The sequence below is a fragment of the Sciurus vulgaris genome (assembly GCF_902686455.1).
Source record: "Sciurus vulgaris genome assembly, chromosome: 10".
Lineage (NCBI taxonomy): Eukaryota > Metazoa > Chordata > Mammalia > Rodentia > Sciuridae > Sciurus > Sciurus vulgaris.
Genome location: NC_136470.1, coordinates 10558583 through 10579361, shown reverse-complemented (window position 1 = coordinate 10579361; position 20779 = coordinate 10558583). Strand labels below are relative to the sequence as shown.

The 20779-nt window shown below is 47.7% G+C and overlaps 1 long non-coding RNA gene across 2 annotated transcripts; it reads left to right on the top strand.

Annotated features, from left to right (window-relative positions):
• The first annotated feature begins 240 nt into the window (after positions 1-240).
• LOC306637919 lies at positions 241-11605 on the top strand. Of its 2 annotated transcripts, none has more exons than XR_013757307.1 (3): positions 241-813; positions 1628-2646; positions 7928-11605. It is a non-coding gene; the product is annotated as an uncharacterized lncRNA (long non-coding RNA). The 2 variants fall into 2 exon arrangements; XR_013757308.1 differs by having other exon boundaries at positions 1628-3369.
• The last annotated feature ends 9174 nt before the right edge of the window (positions 11606-20779 follow it).

The window sequence follows — 20779 nt, the reverse complement described above, 5'->3', positions numbered from 1 at the left end:
CATTTTGCAGTGCTGTTCACTACCTAAGTTTGTCTTCCCAGCTAGACTGGGAGCTCCATGAGGTCTGAGACAACCAGTAGAGTCCCAGATCAGCAGAGCCTGGCTGTAGCAACCACTCAGTAGCTATTTGTTGAATTGAACCTGACAGAATAGCCACAGAATTTTAAATGACCCACCATCAGCCGGGTGGATTGTTCAAAGCGAACCTGAGAGTCCTGACATTTAGCTGGATTTAAGGTAGTGTATTTTCAGCTCATCAAAAATTGATCAGAGTTCCCCACGAGAACAACTGGAAATGGAGCGGCAAGGAGGTAGAAGTGGTTGTAGAAGAGTACATCCAATGTCATCCAAGGTTGGCTGTGAAGAGATACCAGGGGGTCATCCGGGGCCTGTGGGGAGCCCACTCTCCTCTGGCCTTCGTTTTCTCAGCTGGTAGGTGCTGTTGACAAAATAAGCATGTTTCCCTCATCAGAGTATTAGTTTGTGGATGGTTTCAGATTTCCTCTGCCATGCTATTTGAACTCCTGCTTCTTGTCCTGCAGGGGTTCAGCAACTGGGAGGACTCGTGGAATGCCAAGTGCAAGGTGTGAACCCAGGGGGACGTTGCCACCAGCAAGTCTGTCGCTGTGCCCTGGTGAGACGAGGAGTGCAGTAGAACAGGACGGACAGTTTTGGAGGCGAATGGCTGCCGTTAATTTACCTGCTTCCATACCGCTCTCTCCCAAGGTGGACTTCGCATGACCTCCCCTCCCGACATCTCGACATCTCCAAGTTAGAACAGCAGACTGGGGACCCAGCTGGAGAAAATTCCTGGTAACAATGGAGGTGCCTTTTACAGCAGGGGTGGAGGCTGAGCTAAAGAAACAGGAAGCCCGAGCAGAGCCAGGGAGGGAGGTTAGGTAAAAGTAGGATTAAGGGTTTACAACATGCTTGTTTCCTTCTGTTGTTCTTATGAGAGCTGATAAGAAGATTCCAGAATTTTGGGGGAGATTCTTGGAAAAGAATGAGGGACTTGAATCAACCAGAAAGAACTTTCCAACGTGTGTTTCCCAGTGTTTGTTAGATGGTATGTTTGCCTAAGAAGTTAGAGATGCCAAAAATAGAAATGAAAGTCCCATACATTAAACTTTGACATGCTGTTCTTTTCTAGCGAGGGGTCTTTTGTTTTTATTTTTCTATTTTCAGCCAAGGACATGAAATGTGCTGTGACCTTTCAGATATTGCTATGGCATTGTACCCAGGCAGCAACTAATCGGACATGTGTTTACCTATAAACATATGGTTGTTAAAGTTAGGTGAGATCAAAATTTCTATATCAAAGGGAGGAGGTATAGTGGAGTCTTCACCTGTCAAAAGTCATTGAGTAGCTCAGCACAGATGGACTTTCATGATAAACTCCTCTCTCAGAGAATGACCAAGGGGCAGATACTTACAGTTCTTTGCAATAGTTTGATCCTAGAATGTCCCCCAGAGGCCTGTGTGTTAAGGCTTTGTCCCCAAAATTGTGCTATTGGTAGGGTGAGATTTAGAGGTGGGCCCTAGAGCAAAGTCTTAGGTCACTGGGGGCATGTCCTTGAAGGGGATTGTGGAATCCCAGTCTCATCCTCTGTCTCTCTTTGCTTCTTAGCTACTAAGAGGAGTAGCTTCCTCCATTATGAGCTCCTGCCATGCATGATGTGCTGTCTTGCCACTGGCCCAAAAGTAGCAGGGCCAACTGACTATGGACTGAAACCTCCAAAACTGTGAGCCAAAGTAAGCCTTTCATCTTTCTAAGTTTACTATCTAAAGCACTTTGCAACAGCAATGGAAAACTTCAGAAAAATAAGAGAAGCTTCCCTCACCCCTTCAAGTAGGGATGACCATCAGATGGGCCACATAGCCAATAACACCTGAGCCATGCCTAACCTCTCTGGGCCTCAGATTGCTCATTAAGTTAGAAAAAGTACCTTCCCAATCTTCCATTCTAGGATTTTTGCAGGAGCTAAAAATGAAGAGAAACTCAACACATGCCTGATGAGCAAGGCCCCGGGGATGTGCTCTGGCACCAAAGTGACCAGAGATTGTGAGTGGTGTGCTCACCCTAGGTCTCCTTTACAGAATGTATCCAGCGAACTTGGCTTTTAGGCCTGGAGCCCTGGCTTGTCTCCATTCTGCTCACATTCTGTTATTAATAAGACTCACAAGGGACATTTGTTTTCTTTCAGCCCTTTCTGTAAGGCCACTACTTTACGTGAGCACACGGACAGAATGAGAGCATCGTTTTATATTGCAATATGAAGACCAACTGCAATGTGACTAGAGAAAACAAAAGCTCCCAATTGAGCTTGATGACATCTTTTAAAATTTACAGAGGGCCTTGGCGTACGATGGTTCACGTATGAGTTTTTGGCATTAGGATATTATGTTCCAGTCTTCTTCCTTTCCTTCAAGATGGATGTTCGCCGGGCAGTTGCAACGTACCCAGGACAATGACAAATGCATCAAGCACTTGCAGATGAATCCACAGGCACACTGCAGGAGAAAACAGCACTTCCTTGTGTCTTGACTCCATCTTGGGGCCCATGGAGTTCCCAGGAGCCCCTTTGCAGGCCTGGCCCCCTCTCCTGGTGTCTTCTGCCAGGAGCGACCTCCAGAGACCAGAGACCTGCGAGTTCCTTTTTCCTGGTTTCTCTTATGTGATTCCCAAGATGTCCCCAGCCTTGCATCAGGACCATAAATTGGGTTGTTTCCTCGGGGCTTCTTCCGCCCTCAGCACCCCCAGGGCAGGAGCCTGCAGTCCCACTGCACAGGAGCTGGGTGGAAAGAGGCACCCCCAGCGCTGGTGGGGACCTCAGCCAAGATGCCAGTCCCTAGGAGATGTCACGATTCTGCCTTTACCAGAACAACAACAGGAAGGAGACAGAAATCTTTGGCTTTGGTTTCAGGAGATGAATGAATGCTAAAGACTTGCTACTATTTTTGTCAAACTCATAAAAACGGAGTAAAAAGGTGGTGATCTGGGAGAGGACATCTCCCAGACGGGAAGATGTTGGTCAAAGCTGCAAAGTGTCAGTTGCACCGGACAAGGTAGAGCCGCAGAACACAGGCGTAGTGCGGTGACTGCTCTTAACAGCTGGCACGATAGAGATCCTCTGAGGGGATAGATCTGTGTGTTCCCCAGACACACATGTGCACACACACACGTGTGCATGCACACATGAAAATGGAAACTGTCTTAGTTTGTTTTCTGTTGCTACATACAAGTATGTGATTTTTAAAGGAAACAAGTTAATTCAGGCTCAAGGTCTGGAACTGGCAAATCCAAGACTGAGTGGCCACACCTGATGAGTGCCTCATGCTGATTCCTGACATGGCAGGACGGGGAGAAAGGTGTGCACAGGGGAGAGAAAAGGAGCCAATGTCCCTCACTAGCTAGCCCATTCGGTGAGAAAGACACTAATCCGTTCACGAGGGCCCTGCCCCGGAGACCCACACACCCCCTCCTCCCGACACTGCCCCACTGAGAGATTAAGGTTCTGACTGGTGCAGTTTTGGAGAATGACCCAGCCCGTGGCAGTAACCATGGAACTCTGGAGAGACACATTCGACAGCCTGATCATCGTGATCATTTCACAGTGTAGACATATATCAAGATATCAAGTTACACACCTTAAATAGATGCAGTTTGTATTTGTCAATTATATCTCAATAAGGTTGAAAAAAGAATTTCTTCTAATTTAACTCCCAATATTTTATGTTTCTTCAACACACTAATATTTATAGTGTGTGTGTTTATTCAACAAATCTGTGCTCGTACCATTCCGTCATTCCATGAGCGTGTCCGGGATGCTTCCCATGGGACTGGGCTCTGTGCCAGGCTCTGGGCACTCAGTGGGAGTGAAGCAGGCATGGTTGGTGTCCCCCGAGCTCATGATCATGTCCCAGGTCTGGGGTGGGCACGTCATCTCCCTCTGTCTTCGCCCCTGCTCCTCTCTCCTCCCTCCCTAGCTTTTCCATGAGCCCCAGTGGCAGGGAGGGACAGTGTCTGCTCTTAGAACCTATGGCTGGTGTTTCTTCCACTTGTGCCTCTTCCTGCTTTTACAGAATCTCCTTCCCACAAAGCTACTGGCCGGAATCATTCACCCACGGATCACCGGAAGCACTGCCTGCTTTATTCTTCATAGCAGAATTTCACTCCTGTCTTGAGCCTCCATTGTGCCATGTCATTTTCAGAGTCCCCTGTTTTTCCTGGGCTTAAGTACACACTTGAGGGGCCTTTGAAGTGCCGAGGGGTGCGTGAGTTCACTAGTGCCACACTGAGGCCCACGAGATCCAGCCACCATGCCGGCTGCACGGTGGGGGTCGAGGCCCCTTCACCTAGCTGCACCCACCATTTTTCCTCCTCTGGGATCTGGGCCTCCTTTTTGGGTGGTCCCTGGGCCGAGAGGCCTGGGAAGTCCCTGCTGTCAGATTCTGCAAGTGGGTCTGCCCAGTAGTTGTCCCAAGGTAGGGTACGGGGCTTTGTCCCTGGGCCCAACCTTGAAGGGCTCATTGCATGCCCTGGGTCCTCTTCCTTCTCCCATTCCACCTGGACCAGACCCTTGTGCACTGGGTGTTCTTCCACAAGCAACATCTAGGAATGATCTAGGTCCTTTCCTTGCCCTTAGAAACTCAAGCCCTTGGATGTATTCTGTTATCACATCCCTTGGCCAGGGCAATAAGTAGTTCAGTTGCTAACTCTGAAGACTGGAAAAGAGACCAAGAGGTACCAGGAAATCTTGGGAAGACCTTTGCTTGTTATGTATGACATATATACATTTATACGTAAATAAAATCCTAGAAGGCCTAGACGCTTAATTGGACATGATGATCTCTGTTAGATAGAGCATGAGTTTTATTTTCTTATTTTAATTATCTGTTTTAAAATACTTATACATATTTTTGTTAGATGATCTCATCCCTATCTGTGGCTTGAAATGCCCTCTCTAATGTGCTAATCATTCCAATATTTATAGCTAGAATCTAAATTCCTCCTCTAAGTTCCAATGGCTGCGTCAGCGTCTCCACTTGGGCATCTCACAAGCATCACCAAATGAAAAGTCTAAAACTAAAAGCTTCCATCTGCATTCGCCTCACTCCCATCCAAAAATTAAAAAAAAAACAAAACCTTTCTTCTGTCTTTCCCATCTCAGCAAAAGGCACCGAGTCTCTCAATGATTCTCTATCAAGTACCCCTTGTCTTAATCCACTCCTATCCAATCCGCTGGAGCTGAGCTGTGTTCCTCTGCAAATCACCTGCACCCCATGCCTCTGCTGCCACCTGCTCCAAGTCAACCTCATCTCCCATTACATGACCTTACAAATGTTTTCACTGTGAGTGTAGTTTTTTTTTTCATTGATTTTACTGGGTGATTATTAACCAACGTTAAAAAGGCAGATTCTTGTGGGTTCTCGCCTGGGGAATAGGCAGTGCCATGGGGGAAAAAAAATCAGCCTTTTGGCAAACCAAGGCCTACAGAGGTTTTTCAATGGCAAATGATCTTTCATTTCTGTCTCATGCTGGAAAGCCTGTTAGCTGTCTCTGCACCTCCCTGGATAGGACATACCCCTCCTGGTGTGTGGCCATGTGGGCTCTGCAGGCTCAGCTGCAGCTGGTCCTTGCGGATCCCTTTGAGGTCTGCAGGTCCCTCCATCCCCATTTCTTCCGTGCCACTGGAGCCTAGATGCAGATAGTCCCAAACACATTTCTGATCTGACGACTGTCCGGTCACTTTTTCTTGTGACAATATTTACCGTTTCTTTATTTCTTATTCCTTCTTGTACTTCTGATCTTCCTTCTGAAGTTATTTCCCGTTTCCTTTCAGATGCTGATCTGGGGGTACATGTTTTTGGGGACTTTTGAGATTTTACTTGCCTCAAATATGTGTATTTCACACTCCCCCCCCACCCCACTTGAGAGGTAGAACACTGGGAATTGCACTCAGGGATGCTTTACCACTGAGTTACATCCCTATTCTTTTTTATTTTTATTTTTATTTTGAATCAGGGCTTCACTAAGTTGCTGAGGCTGGCCTTGAATTTGTGATCCTCCTGTCTCAGTCTCTAAAGTGGCTGGGATTACTGTCCTGAACCGCGTGCCTGGCTCACCTTTGGTCTTGAAGGATAATTTCAGTGGGTAGAGGGGCTAGGTTGTCCTTTCAGCATTGCATGACCTTTTAGCTTCCACTGTGGCTTTTAAGAAGTGAGTTGGCTGTTTGTGACTGACTTCTTTAAAGACAATCTTTTTTTGCAAAGCTGAACTGTAAATCTTCATTCAGGAATATGTATTAAGATTGTAGAATGGGTGTAAGACTTGTTATGTATGACATATATACATTTATACGTAAATAAAATCCTAGAAGGCCTAGACGCTTAATTGGACATGATGATCTCTGTTGATAGATCATGAATTTCATTTTCTTATTTTGATTATAGACTGGGTAGGGGAGAAATGGATCTATCCTTCCCTTGAAAGCTTTTTTAAAAAGTGGAAAAGATCGTTTTGTTGCATTTCCCCTATTCTTGTTTTTTAAAAGAACAACGAATCCCAAGCCCTATAAATGGCTTGTATTGAACTTTTACATTTGAATTAAAGATGGTTAAACATGGAGGGGAAAAAAAGAAAAGACAAGAAAAAGAGACCATCCCCCAAACAGTTATGTTCTCCTGGGGATCAAGCCGGGGGCCTTGCAGGGCAAGTGTCCCTTCCTTCCTTCTTCCTTCCCTCCCTCCTTTCCTTTCCCTATCTTTATATTCTCAAATACAAATTCTGTACCTTTTTCCTCTTTTTACTTCTTCAGATATTTCAATTAAACATAAGTTAGGTCTACTTACTATAAACTCCACCATCCTCTCTATTCTCTCTTGTTAATCTTTTTTTGGGGGGTGGGTTACTGGGGATTGAACCCAGGGGCACTTGACCCCTGAGTCACATCCCCTGCTTTTTTTTTGTATTTTACTTAGAGACAGGGTCTCACTGAGTTGTTTAGTGCCTCATTTTTGCTGAGGCTGGCTTTGAAGTCAGGATCCTCCTGCCTCAGCCTCCCAAGTTGCTGGGGTTACAGGCGTGCACCACTGCATCCGGCTCTCTTGTTAATCTTTTCATCTCTCCATACTGTCATCTTGATAGTTTCTTCTGCTTTAATTTTGGCCCACAAATTCTTTCTTTGTTGTGTTCAAAGTATGGTTAAAAACCATCCATTTGGTCTTTGATTTTAGTGATTGTATTTTTTTACATCTAGTTCTCTCAAGTTCTTTTTTTTTAGGTAAAGTGTGCCACTTTTTATTGTTTCCAGGTCTGCTAAGATTTTCAAGCTTTCTGATTGTTTCTTTGGATGTACTATGCAGAATTGTTTCATGGTCTGTGTAGTAATTCAAATATCTGGAGAGTCTTCTCGAGTCTCTTCTTTTTGTCAGCTGGCTTTCACTTACCGTGTCGTTTTCTTGTCCGTCTGGTTGTCTTTGAATATGGCCAACTTCGGTTATCTCGGGCATGCCCAGAGGGCACCCTGGGTTCATGAATGTAACCTGTCCACTGTTACCCCGTGAACCGCCATGGTCTTCTCTCCTGCCGTGGGGTCTTGGTCCCATTCTAGTGCTGTGTTCTGCAGCACTGTGTGACATCACCTCACCTTCGCCTTTGATGAAGATTGCCTCCCGCTGGTTCTTGCTATGCCCCAGGACAACCAATGCCACTTTTACGGGTTGTGCCAAAGCCCTGAGGAGTTCTCAGAGGGCCAGAGTGATATTGTAACCTCTGAACTTCTTCCAAAACTGAGGCCACAGAGCCATCTGTGCATGAGTAACAACAGGTGGGGGTGGATGGGAGGGGCCATGGCGGGTCACCACTGGGCCACAGTTGTTTATATTTTGGGTGAAAACAACTACCTTCTTCCATTTTCACTTGTAGTTTTCTCTGGCTACATATCATGAGAACAAATTCTGGTCACCAATGTCAGCACAGGCGGTGTATAATGGCCCCTTTCCTTTGAAGACAGCGGCTGTGGGGGAGGTGGACAATCTTGCTGGCCTGACTTTCACTTCCTTGTGAGTACTCCCCCGAGGCTGCTTGGTTCCCCGTACAGATTGGCTTCAGGAGGGCTCAACACACACTCGCTGGCAGACGTGTTCACATGGAAGGGAGTATGTGGCTGGGACTGGGAGGCTGAGTGGAGGAAAGAAGAACCTTTTAAAAATAAATCACCAAAATCTCTCTCTCACACACTCATCTATTTTTGGCCCTGAGTGCTTTCAGGCTCATCTTCAGAGAAGCACATGAACTCTTTGGAGTCCCCTGATTCCTCTTGGTAAATTTCCTACAACCAGCACTGAAAGTCGGCGCTGAGTCCTCCCTGCCTCTGGGCCTGTGGGGCTGGGGTTGCCTGCACTACTTCCTGCTCCCCTCTGACAGTGACAGTGATGGCCTGTGAGTCAGTATGGGTTGGGGGGCACCACTGCACCCCACCCCAGCCCGAGCTGTTCCCGGGACAGTTTCAGCCCCAGTCCCCTGCCCCCAAGACCCACTCTTGGCCTCCCCCAAGGTGGAGTCTGCTGGGTGGTTTTGGGAGTCCACCATGCTGACGTCATCTGAATGCCTGGGGAATGACATCCATGATCTCGATGATCTCGCGGAAAACACAGCCGCCTGTCACGGTCAACGCCATGATGGGGAATACCGCTGTTCTGAGTTCAGACTTTTTTTCCCAAGAATGAGTAGTGTCTCTGTTCTGGGGTTCCGGCTCCTCCTTGGCTAGGTGTAGGTCTGACACGCTGTGGATCACTGCGGATTCACTCCTGCTAGAAATGCTCTTCTACTGTTCGTTCATCACCAGTGTGTGGACAGGTGAGAAAGGAATCTGATCAATTAGCAGTTTGAAATGAGCTTAATATCTCAGAAATCTCCAGACAACAAACTACAGCTTTTCCAAGGTGTTAGACTGTTCAAGTAGGAAGGGACCCATGGGACACCAGCCTGGTCCTTCGACAGGATCAGAAAGAAAACAGAGTCCCAGAGAGGGAGACGGGCTTCCCAAGGTCACACAGCCAGGGAGTGGTGGTACTGACCACCTCGGTGTCCTGATTCCAGGCCAGAAGGCTTACTTGTGGTTACAGAAAATGGTAAAACAGCTTTTGCTTGAATCTTAAAATTGTGCCAGTACAAAAGATCTTTATTCCACAAACACTGAGTTAGTAGTTTGCTGTGAGTTAGAGGTTATGCATTTTGTAACTATTTTCTGCCAGAGCTCTCGGGACCTTATATACACCATCACAGTTTTGAGGTGGATCCCATTGTTTAGGAAAGTAGCTGGATTTATCGAACCTGAGGCCTCTGGGATTCCCTGCCTTTGTCTCCCCCCCCCCCCCCCCGTGCTGGGAACTGAGCCCAGGGCCTCATGCCTGCTAGGCAAGCACTCTACCATGAACTGCGTGTCTCCAGCCCCCATCTTTTGATCAATTCTCATCAAGTCATCCTCCTCAGACACTGTGTTTATTGAGTCCCTACTACGTGCCAGGAACTACTTGGTGAATGAAGCAGACAAAACCCCCCACCCTCACGAAGGAGAGAAACAAACAAGCAAGCAAGCGTACTTATGACGTCAAGTCCAGGAAGTACTGCCAAGGGAAATCGAGCCAGGGAGGCCACCTTTCTAGAAAGGGCTTTTACAGAGGGGTCCCTGCAAGCAGTGGCCTGTCAAAGTGGGAGGGCAGCTTATGAGAACATCCAGGAGAGGAAACTCCAGTGGGAAAAAAGACTGTTACCCAGAGGCCAGAATGGCTAGAGCGGAGGAAGTGAGGGGAGGGTGGTAGAAAACAGAAGTCAGAGATGGAGGCTGGGCCGATCTTGCAGGGGGCAGAGGACATGGAAGGAGATGGAATTTTTAAAATTATGGTAACACACCCATGGTATATTACAAAGTGCTCTTTTGACCATTTTTAAGCACTTAGCTCAGTAGTGTTAAATCCATTCACCTTACTGTGTGGCCTGTCTCCAGAACTCTCCTCATCTGGTGCAAGTCTTCACCCTTCGACTGACCTTGGGTTGCTTCCACCTTTACCACCTTTTGGCTGTTGAGAATAATGCAGCTATGAATGTAGACATACGAAGACCTCTTTGAGACCCTGCTTTTAATCTTTTGGATGTTGCTATGACTAGGAAGCTTGTCCCAGCATGGAGATGTGAAGAGGTGGGACCTTTAAGAGGTGGGGCCTGGTGGCAGGTGGTTAGGCCCTTGAGGTGTGCCCTCAGAGGGGATTAGTCTATTCTCCTGGGACTCCAGTCACTCTCTGGATTCCTGTCTTGGTATGTGATCTCTCCATCTCCAGAGCCTCATTAATTTCCTAGGAATACTGTAACGAACTAAAGTTTAATATCCCTCATCTGAAGTACTTGGGACCAGAAGTGTTTGATTTTAGATTCTGAAATAATTGCATAGACTTTACTGGTTAAGCATCTCTAATCCGAAAATCACCAAAATCCCAAATACTCCAAATTTTGAAAATTTCAAAGTGTCATGTCAGCTCAAAGTCCAGGTGTCACAGGGCCAAGTTCATGATGACAACTCTGGGGGAGGACCTTCCTTGCTTCTCCCTGACTTCTAGTGATCATCCTTGGCGTTCCTTGGCTTATAGGTGCGCCATGTCAGTCTCTGTCTCTGTCGTCACCTGTCTTCATCCATGTGTTCAAATGTCCCTCTCCTTATAACAACATCAGTCATTGCACTGGGGCCTACCCTAATCCAGCATGACCTCATTTTAACATGATTACAACTACAAAGACCCTATTTCCAAATAAGGTCACATGCACAGGTGCCCAGGGGTTAAGACCTGAACATATCTTTTGGAGAACAAAATTCTGCCCACTACACTTACCCAGGCAAGATTTCACAGGATTCAGTCTAAGAATACCTGGGATTTTGAGATTTTTTTTTTAAAAAGACATGGCCAGGGGGCTACTCATGGGAGCAGGTAGTGGAAACAAAATCCTTAGTATTGGTTTTAAGACCTGAATCGTAACTTACTCCTCCCCGCTCTCTGCTGCTTAGGGAGGGCCAGCTGCCTCCCTCTGGGCAGAACTGGAAAAAGAGTACAACCTCTTTCCCTGATGTCACCACTGAGCTCCTGCTGTGGCGTTTCAGGGCTTCAGCTGAGATTCTCTGCCTGGGAATCTGAAGCTTCAGCCTGAGATGAAATGTCAAGGGGCAGGGAGGTGCTTGTAGGGGAAGGGGCAGTGTCCAGAGTCTGGAGGTTGCTACATGAGGCCACATGACCTTCAGCAAGTCACTGGCCCTCATCCCTCGTCTCAGTTTCTCCTGTAGGCAGGAAATGACTGCAACCCTGTCTCACTCAGAGTGTAGGGAGAGCAGGAGGGTGGCAAGAGGGGTCTCGCACTGGGCATGCCCTCCACAAAGCCAGGGGCTTTCCCCAGTTACTTGGATGAGACTCTCCAAGGGCTGTGCTTCTCTACTTGGGCCTCCGTTTGTCCAGAGCAGTCTCAAAATGGGATGTCGTTTCCAGATGAGACAAATCTGACATCATAGGATGACTAAGAGTTCAAAACTTAGCTTGTCATCTGTTGCAGATCAAGTTTCTTTTTAAGAAATCAAAACTTTTGAACTCAGGAAGAAAGAAAATTGCTGGATAACTTTCTTTTTTGGTTTCATTACCATTATAACCATTTCAAAGTGTAAAATTCAGTGGCATTAAGTACAACATAGTTCCAGAATTTCTAAAATCACCCCAAACAGAATATTCACACCCATCAAGGAGTTACTCCCATGTCTCCACACCCCTTCCCCACCCCTGGCCACCACAAATCTGTATTCAGACACTATGGATTTAAATAATCTGGACCATTCAAATAAATGGACTCAAATGTGACTTTCGTGTCTGGCTTATTTGCTTAGCATAGTCTTTGAAATGCATCCAAGCTGTAGCACCTATCAGAATTTCACTCCTTTTTGTGACTGAATAGTAAGTATTCTGTTGGGTGGCTACATCATATTTTGTTTGTTCATTTGTGAATGGACGGTTGAGTTCTTTCTACCATTTGTCTATTGTGAATAGTGCTGACATGACCATTCTTGTATAAATTTTTGTTTGAATATGTACTTTCAGTTCTCCTGGGTATACACCCTGAGGTGGATTGCTGGATTCTATGGTAATTCTGTGTTTGCCTTGTTGGGAATCCACTCACTGTTTTCCACAGTGGCTACGCCATTTTGTGTTCCTGTCAGCAACATATCAGGAAGCCAACAGTTCCTGCATAAACGTGGAACACTTGGCTTATTAAATGCAACTGCCTCTCCTGGGTCTGGCCTGGGTGTTCTGGGCCATCTGGTCGCTTGCTACCTGTCTTTCCTGCTGTGACCAGAGATCCTGGAGCAGCCAGTGGGTAGCCCATTCTGGTCCCTCTTGGTGACTTCTCCTGGTGGGTCACCATGGACACTCATTTGAGCAGATCTTCCGGAGCCATGTGAAGGCCTGGCAGTGAGGACACTGGGTATAGCAGATCTCTCGGGCAGTCATGGAGGCAGGGACAGCTCTGGCCAGCATGGGGACAGTTCACACGGTTCATGAACTTGGTCTGAATCAAGTCCCTCTTCCTCACTGCCTCTTGCCCACCTCTGCTATTGGAAGAGTTAACCATGGGGGTGGGGGTCTGTTTTCTCCTAGCCCACATCTTCTAGCAACTCCTTATTCTGCTGTAATGGACCTGCTGGCACTTCTGGATTTTCTCTTGTCTAAGATACCCCTCTTCCACTCTTCTTTCTATTCCACAAACTTTATTCCTCCAGGGCTTATTGCACTGGATCATGCAGCTCTTTGATCCCCAGAGAACATTCTATTGTCTCTTAGGGGAGAACAAAAGGCATCCCAGTTTATATTTAGACACATGGCCATGAGCTCATAATAACCCACACATATAACCCACAATAACTCACTTATATGCAACCAAATAGACTGAATTATCTAAGTGAATGTATCATTTAGCCTCAATGTTCTGGAGTGATGGGAAAAACATGAAGTCCAAGGATTCCCCACTCTGCTGGTGTGACCTTGAGCACTCATCTGTTTCCCTCTCTTCCATGGGGACAAGAGCCCCAGTAGAGCCACACCCCGGCATCCACAGCTGGTGTTAAATCTGCATCCACGCCCACACCCACCGCCCTTCACAGGTGCGGGTGTCCTTTGAAAAACACCGTTTATTCAGGAAGCACAGGCCTGGCCCAAACCTCTGTTGGGGCTGAGCGCCTGCTTCAGAAGAGGTTGACGTGGCAGCGATGCCCTGCGAGAATTGTCACCTCTGACCGGGGAATGTGGAAGGGTGTTTTGGTGCCGAGACACATTCCATTTTTGGCTTTTAAGTTTTTCGTAATCTATTACGGGAAACAATGTTTTCAAAAACAACATTGTCCCTGGCCCAATGGCACCAGATCATTCCATGCAAGCAGTCCCTGTTCACTGAGGGAAGGCCCAAAATATGCAGGCTCATGAGCCACCCGCTGGCACATGAGGTCGCATAATTTCTGCAGCCCTTGCCCAGGTGTTCCGGCTAGAGCATGGCTGTGTGCTTTAGGAATCTGCCTCTAGGCCTGACTTTTTACCCTTTTCTGGCCAGTGGGGTCTATGTGGCCTCAAAATTCCAAAGGCAAAGGATACTGTATAGTGGCTACTAGGACCCCAAAAGAGGCATGCTTCTTTTCCTGTAAATTCTGTTCCACTCCAAGCTGGAGTAGGCCCCAAGGGGATTCGCTGAGGTGTTTTCTATCTGGAGATCCTCCTCTGGGGAGAGGCAGGGACCCAGACGGCGCAATCATCTGTTTTTGCCTGTCTTGGTCTTGCCAACTTTTTTGGTTTTTTTCCATCAATGAAGAAGACAAATGTCTATTTTTTGCTGTGTGGCCCAGAATTGAACTGCTTGCTAAGAAAATGTCAGTTCATCACACTTCTCACGGTTAACATTTGGCACTGGATTTGGGGAGTAGAGAGAAAAAGGAAGCGAAGGGGAACTCAGGGAGGAGCCATATTTCTTCTCTTCCGCCCTCTCCTCCTCCTCCGCTCTGGGCTGACAGGACACCAGTAACAGCAGTTTGGTTTGCTGGGTCCCTGGCTGGAAGGGGCTGAGGTGAAGTGTCTGGAGGGACACTCTTGGGCTTGGAGCTGCCCAGGCTGTGTTGGAGGCTGCTCCCCACCCAGCTCGCCCCAGACATGCACACAATACCCCCCGACACACACCATGCACAGGCCCACTCCCCCAGGCCCCCAGACACCACGCACAAACCACACGCCACATACACCCCATGTGTGCACACATGCCCCACCACACACACCGCACCCCAACACCCCCCCACACACGTATATACCACGCACACCCCCAGCGCCCTCAGCCCTCCCCAGCTGCACAGGCCCCGTGCCCTGCAGGGCGGTGCAGGGAGCCCCTTGGGGAGCTCAAACCCTGGAGGAACAGCCAGGGATCCCTCTCTGGCACTTCCTGGGCTCCCTCACCAGCCACCAGTTTCCTGTCTGGTAGACAAGGTGAATCCTGGGATAGGATTGCCAGGTGTACTCATTTCCCAGGGCTGCCATAACCGGGTCCCACAAATGGGGTGACTGAAAAAAAATGTATTGTCTCACAGTTCTGGGGGCTGGAAGGCCAAGACCACAGTGTGGGCAGAGGCCAGTCCTCTGAGGGGGCTGTGAGGGAGAGTCTGCTCGGGGCCTCTCTCCAGCTCTGGGTGGCGCTCCATGGTTATAGGGGCATCGCCGTGGTCTCTACCTTTGTCTTCTTGGTGCTTCTGGGTCCAGATGTCCCCCTTTTCATCTGGACACTTATCACGGGGGATGAGGGCCCACCTGCTCCTATGTATTACATACATTGGCGATGACCCTATTTCCAAATAAGATCACATTCTGAGGTACTGGGGTTAGAACTTCAACTTAAGAATTTGGGGGGTGGGGAGATAAAATCAACCCATGACACCAGGAACACAGGCTCTTACCTCCTGGGCCTTTGGTCTCTGGACTCGAGATGTCGGACTTCTTGATTACATATAAGATGGCTAGGGCCCTTCGAGAAATGCAGCTTCAGGTCACAAAACCCTCGGCAGTTGTGAGGGGCGTCATGGCTGCCGGAGCCTTCCCGTGGTTACTGTCCATTCCCACCTCACCACTAAGGACCATGGAGGGCAGAAAGGAGGCCTCATCCTCAGGTCCAGGAAGCAGTGCCTACGACAACACACCGTTTGCTGGAATCAGAACTGGGGTCCTCAGGCCCTGGGCTCAGCCCCTCTGGAGTAGGACCAGGTGTGTTATGGGGCCAATGGTGCTCCCAGAGGTTCATCTCTGGGGAACTCCGGAAAGGCTTTGTAAAGGTGGTCACATCTGAGGAGGGCCTTGACTAAAATCTGAGAGGGAAGGGAGCTTTATTTTTTAATAGAGCTTTCTAATTGTACATGTTTAAAATGGGGTACATTCGATGTTTCCATACATGCACATATTATACATTGCTCAAATCAGGGTAGTAACTGTATCTACCACCTCATACATAGATTGTTTCTTTGTGGTGACAACATTCAACACCATCTTTTCTGGCTACTTTGAAATCTACAATACCTTATTGTAGACTATAATCACCTGTAATGAGACAAGGAAATAATAGGAATTGCTATAGTTGTGTGTTACATAGTAATATAAGCTGTATTTGGTATTTGTCTGGACTTGTAAAACTAAAATCATAAAGGGCACCTGGTGACAAACTTGCTGTGTGGCAGGATGACACTCCTGAACAATGCCGATATGAACTTTGATCTATGATTTGAGTGCGGGCTCCTAGTCTAGTCGTGTTCTGGTCTTTATCCATGAAGACCAGAGCATGGCTGGGCTGAGAATCACCACTTAAACCCCTGGACTTTTGGAGCAAACTGTCAGCAGCATCATGACCAGAGGACTCCACGTCGCTCTGTCTCTTGACTGTCCTGGCTGCCGTCCACACTACCGTTGATTGCCAATCAACCATTGTCACTGAGGCCAGATGACTGACCACCTCTCCCGCGGTGATGACTGTCACCCAGCCTCTGGCTTATTGGACACCCAAGGACATCCAAAGACACCCAAGGAGCTGAGAGAGGCTACGGCTGAGAAGAATCCCTCGGTCTTGCCGACTGACTTCTTGGCTAAGAGACGTTGCATTGAGTAAGTCAATGCAAGTCCAATTGGGGATTGGACTCTAGTGAACATGGGAGTGAATCTTCAATGTATTTGTGACTTGCTGTCATTAGGAAGGTTAAGTCGAGTGTGCACTGCGTGAATAAAATCCACTTGTTGGGATAAAACTCGGTTCCTCTCTCACTCACTGCTGGCGACATCACCGTGCTGGGTGAGAGAATGCCAGAACTTAGTTCTCCTGACTAACTTTGTGCCCATTGGCCAATCTCTCTCTCCCTTCCCCACTTCCCCTCTCTCCTGCCTCTCCTCTGGGAACCATTGTTCTACATTCTGCTTCCATAACATGAGGTTATGTGCCTTCACATGTTGGTCCATGTCTCAGAGGGTGGGTTTATTCTCTGCCTTGGGTGGACGCACATCCTCTCCACCTACTCATCCACTGTTAGGTATGCAGGTTGGTTCCAGGTCTTGGCTGTGGTGATGGTGCTGCAGTGAACATGGTGTACAGTTGGCAGTTATGTGCCCGGTGCTGCCAACTGGAAGTGTCCTGAGCTCAGGGAGCACCCAAAGCCACCCAGTCCTGTGTAGAATGGGGTGATGTGAGTTCTCACCTGAGCTGTGTCACTCCTTGTCACCTGTATCTGACCCGTTGTCCCTAGCTTGTGCCCCATCTATTCAAACATGGAAAGCTCTTGCGGTGTTTTCCCCACTGGGGCTCAGTACCAGACCTTGAGGCCAACAAAGCCTCCTTGTCCAAACTCTCCTCCCTCGGCACAAATTCTCCCTTATCATTGGTGTGTATCAGTGCCAATAAGCCCACAGGATGACACAAAGTTGGACTCCTGATTCCATCTTGGGCTCCTTTCTCCACCCCGCCCACAGTTCACACCCATCTGGGTGGGCTTCCAACCTGCAGGGCTCCAACTCTGGGATGAAAGTGACCTGCAGGTCAGACTGGTTCTGGTCTCATGGGACCTTCCCACAACAGAGCTCAGCCAGGTCTCCGCCCAGTCCCCAGCTCCCAGCCTGCTCCCTGTTCCTCCCCAGCTGCCATGGCCCTGGAGCCCAGGAAGAGGACGGAGCAGGGAGGCTGCCAACATCTGCAGGGCCCCATGCTGTTCCTGGATGCTTTCCCGAGTGTTCTCTGCTCTGGTTTCTATGAAAGCTCCCGCAGGGTAAGGCAGACCACGTCATCTGATTCTGGAGCTGGAAAAGGGGCTGTGACTTGCCCAAGAACCTGTGGTCAGCAAGCCGGGAGTGAGCCTGGACACAGCTCTCCTGGTTCCAGCCCAGGTTTCATTTCTCAATCAGACGTGGCCCCCACAAAGGCGGCTTCTTGAGGGAGGACACACCTAATGTCACACGGAGGCTGCTATATTTGCAAGGGCGTGGGCAGATGGGATGTGGAGGGGGGCTGCCTAAATGCATTGGGGTTCCCAGGATGGGACCCCCTCCTGAATGTGTTTCTTTCATGAAGAGCTTTTTTTTTTTTTTCCCCCCTGGAGCAAAAATGGTGTCCACTGTCCCAGCTTGGATGAGAGGATTTTTATATTACAATGAAAACTAAGAAGAAAGATAAAGTTCATCTTTGGAATGATGGGGATACTGGGCTCAGCCAAGGACTACTCGTAGGGACATTTGCCAGTCCTCTCCTAGGTCTCATCATTGTTTTGGGAAATTTAAAGCAAAGGCCTGTTGTTAACCACTACTTTCCATTTGAACACTGGCTCAGGAGGCAGACAAACACCTCAGGGGCTGGGGGGCCAGGCCTGCTGACAGTGAGGGCTGAGTGATTGCCACATGGCCTCCAGGGGTGGGAAGATGGAATCTGCCTCCAGCAGCACTGACCTTGGGATGACCTTGGGGGAAGTATGGGGTCTGAGCCCACAGGCCCCAAGTGATCTGCAAAGAGTCAGAAACACAAGATGGCCAGAAAGACGGCTCAGAGGAAAGTACTGGTCCCTCCTCTGAGCCTCCCTGTCCCAGTTGCTGGCTTGAATTTTGTAGCATTACCCGGGCTGCCTGTGCAGTCCCAGCCTCTGGGCCCAGTTTCTGGGAGTCCAGTGAGCATCGAAAGGGCCTGAGCCAAGCTGTGTGCTGAGTGGTGTCTGTAGACTGATGTGCTTCCTACTGCTACCAACTCAGTTTTTCAAATGCATTGAGTGTTGCAATGCATAAAACAGCAACTTCATTTGTTAATATATCCTCATTTAACACATGCTAATATTTATCATAGATCCACATTTAACATAGACTAAAGTATAAAGGGGACAAAAGAAATGAGTTGACATTGTTATGGACTGAATTGTGTCTCTCCACAACTCATATATTGAAGTGTTAATGCTCAGTACCTCAGAATGTGACTGTATTTGGAGATTCGGCCTTTAAAGAGGTGATTAAGTTAAAATAAGTCCGTATAAGGGGATCCTAATCCAGTCCAACTGGTGTCCTTAAGGAAATTTGAACACACGGAGAGACATCAGGGCAGGTGCACAGAAGAAAGACTCTTGAAGACACAAGAAGAAGATGACCATCTGCAAGTCAAGGAGAGAGATCTCAGGAGAAGCAAAATAAGCTCACACCTTAATCTTGGACTTCTGGTCTCCAGGACTATGAGAAAATAAATTTCTGTTGTTTAAGATACTTGGTCTGTGGTGTTTTGCTATAGCAGCTCAAGCTAACAACTGTAGTCATTAAGAGAGGTGTCCTACCTTATCATGCTAAGTGAAATAGGCCAGTCCCAAAGAGCCAAAGGTAGAATATTTTCTCCAGTATGCAGAAGTTAATCCAAAATAAGGGGGATTAGAAAAAAGGAATAGATGAAAGATCAGTGGAGTAGACAAAGGATCAGGAAGGGAAGGGAGGAGGATGGGATAGGGAAAGAGGAATGAATCTGACCTAACTTTCCCACGTACTTATTTGAATATACCACAGTGAATCTCACCATCATGTACATCCAAAAGACACTAATGAGAAAAAAAAAACCTAAGTAAGTAGCAGAAAGATTAGTAGAGAGAAGGGAATGGAGGCAGGAGGAAAGGAGGGGAAGAGGAAGTATAGGGGACTGAATTAGAACAAATTATATCCCATGCTTTCATAATTGTGTTGAAATGAATCCTATTGTCATGTATCACTAAAAAGAACCAATGGAAGATAAAAGGAAAAGAGGTGTCCTGCCTGGTTGCCTAGCACTAGTCCCCACTTCGTCCACCTGCAGTCAGCTCTGCTCCATTACCAGGTCCCCGTGTGACATATCTGATGATTCATACTCTTAGTGCTGAGATACTTGCTCTTGGTCGATGTATCTAAATTTTTAAAATTTTAAAGTTTTTTAAAATTTTAAGCAAGGTCTGTGACTGACCACCATCAGTTCACCCTGGACACTGACCTTTAGTGTGGGTGACACCATAGATGCCATGGCGATGGCTTCTTGTGGGCCTGGATTCTCACCACCACCAGCTCCTGAGTTACAGTCCAGGATAGCACATCTGATTGACGGCCTGGGTCATGTGCTTGAATCTTAATAATAATATGGGGACCTGAAATGGAGAAGTTGAGAGGTCCAGGCACTCTGTACTCTGCTTCTCACAAGATCCATCTGTAAGATGAGGAGTCCCTAAGTACAGGGAGGGAGTTCAGATGCAGGCCAGCCAGGATGATTACAAACGTCCTCTAGTGGTGTGTGTGAGTGTGGACACACTATGCATGCGCTCTTTGGGGGAGGGCTGAAAATGACCTCAGATAAGCACAGTAGTTAAGAGAATGGCCTTGGGCATCACACTGATGGGTCTGAGTAGCTTTTGGTCCTGACAGTATATAACCTGCCTGAGCCTCTGTTTTCTCATTGGTAAACGTGCCTACCTCACAAAACGGTACCCATTGTTCACAGCCGATGCTATTTTTACGACTATTATCACAGCCGGGTGTGATGCTTCAGTCATGAACCCTGTCCAAGTACAAGGTATGGCTTGATTGGCTTTCTAATTTTCACCTGTCTTTCCAGCACAGATGGTCAGATCAGCTTTTTATACCCAAGTCCTGACAGGGTCCTCAAAATGCAGGTATTTTTAAAAGGATTACCCTAAGCTCCCAGCGTAAGCTTTTTATTGCTGTTTTATCCTCCAGTGTAATGGCCTTCTAACATTTTTTTTTTAAATAAAAGATTTGTCTTTGGGGCTGTACCCTAAGTCCTTTATAGCTCTAAGCTTCAGAAACACACACACAAAGAGAAAGGAATTAAAAAATGAGCATCAAACAAAACAATTGCGATTCCCACTGGGATTTGAAGGAGGTAGAATTTGGGTGTGGGAGAGCTGGGGTAGTTCAGTGGGTGGTTTTACTGGCAAACAGGCCAATTAAGAATATTAACTGGAGTTTATTGACATGAAATGGTCGTGAGGTGGGCACTGCAGGACAAAGTGACCCAGAGCACATGCAGCCTGTACCCAGCCATGCACACGCAGTACTGTTCCAGCAAGGTTCTTGACTGCAGTGCTTCTACCCGTTTATAAAGAGATAGCTGCTGTGGTCCTCGGCCAGGTAGCTCCAGAAACCATCAAGGCAGATTGGAGGCTGTTCAACAGATTTTTACCAGGAA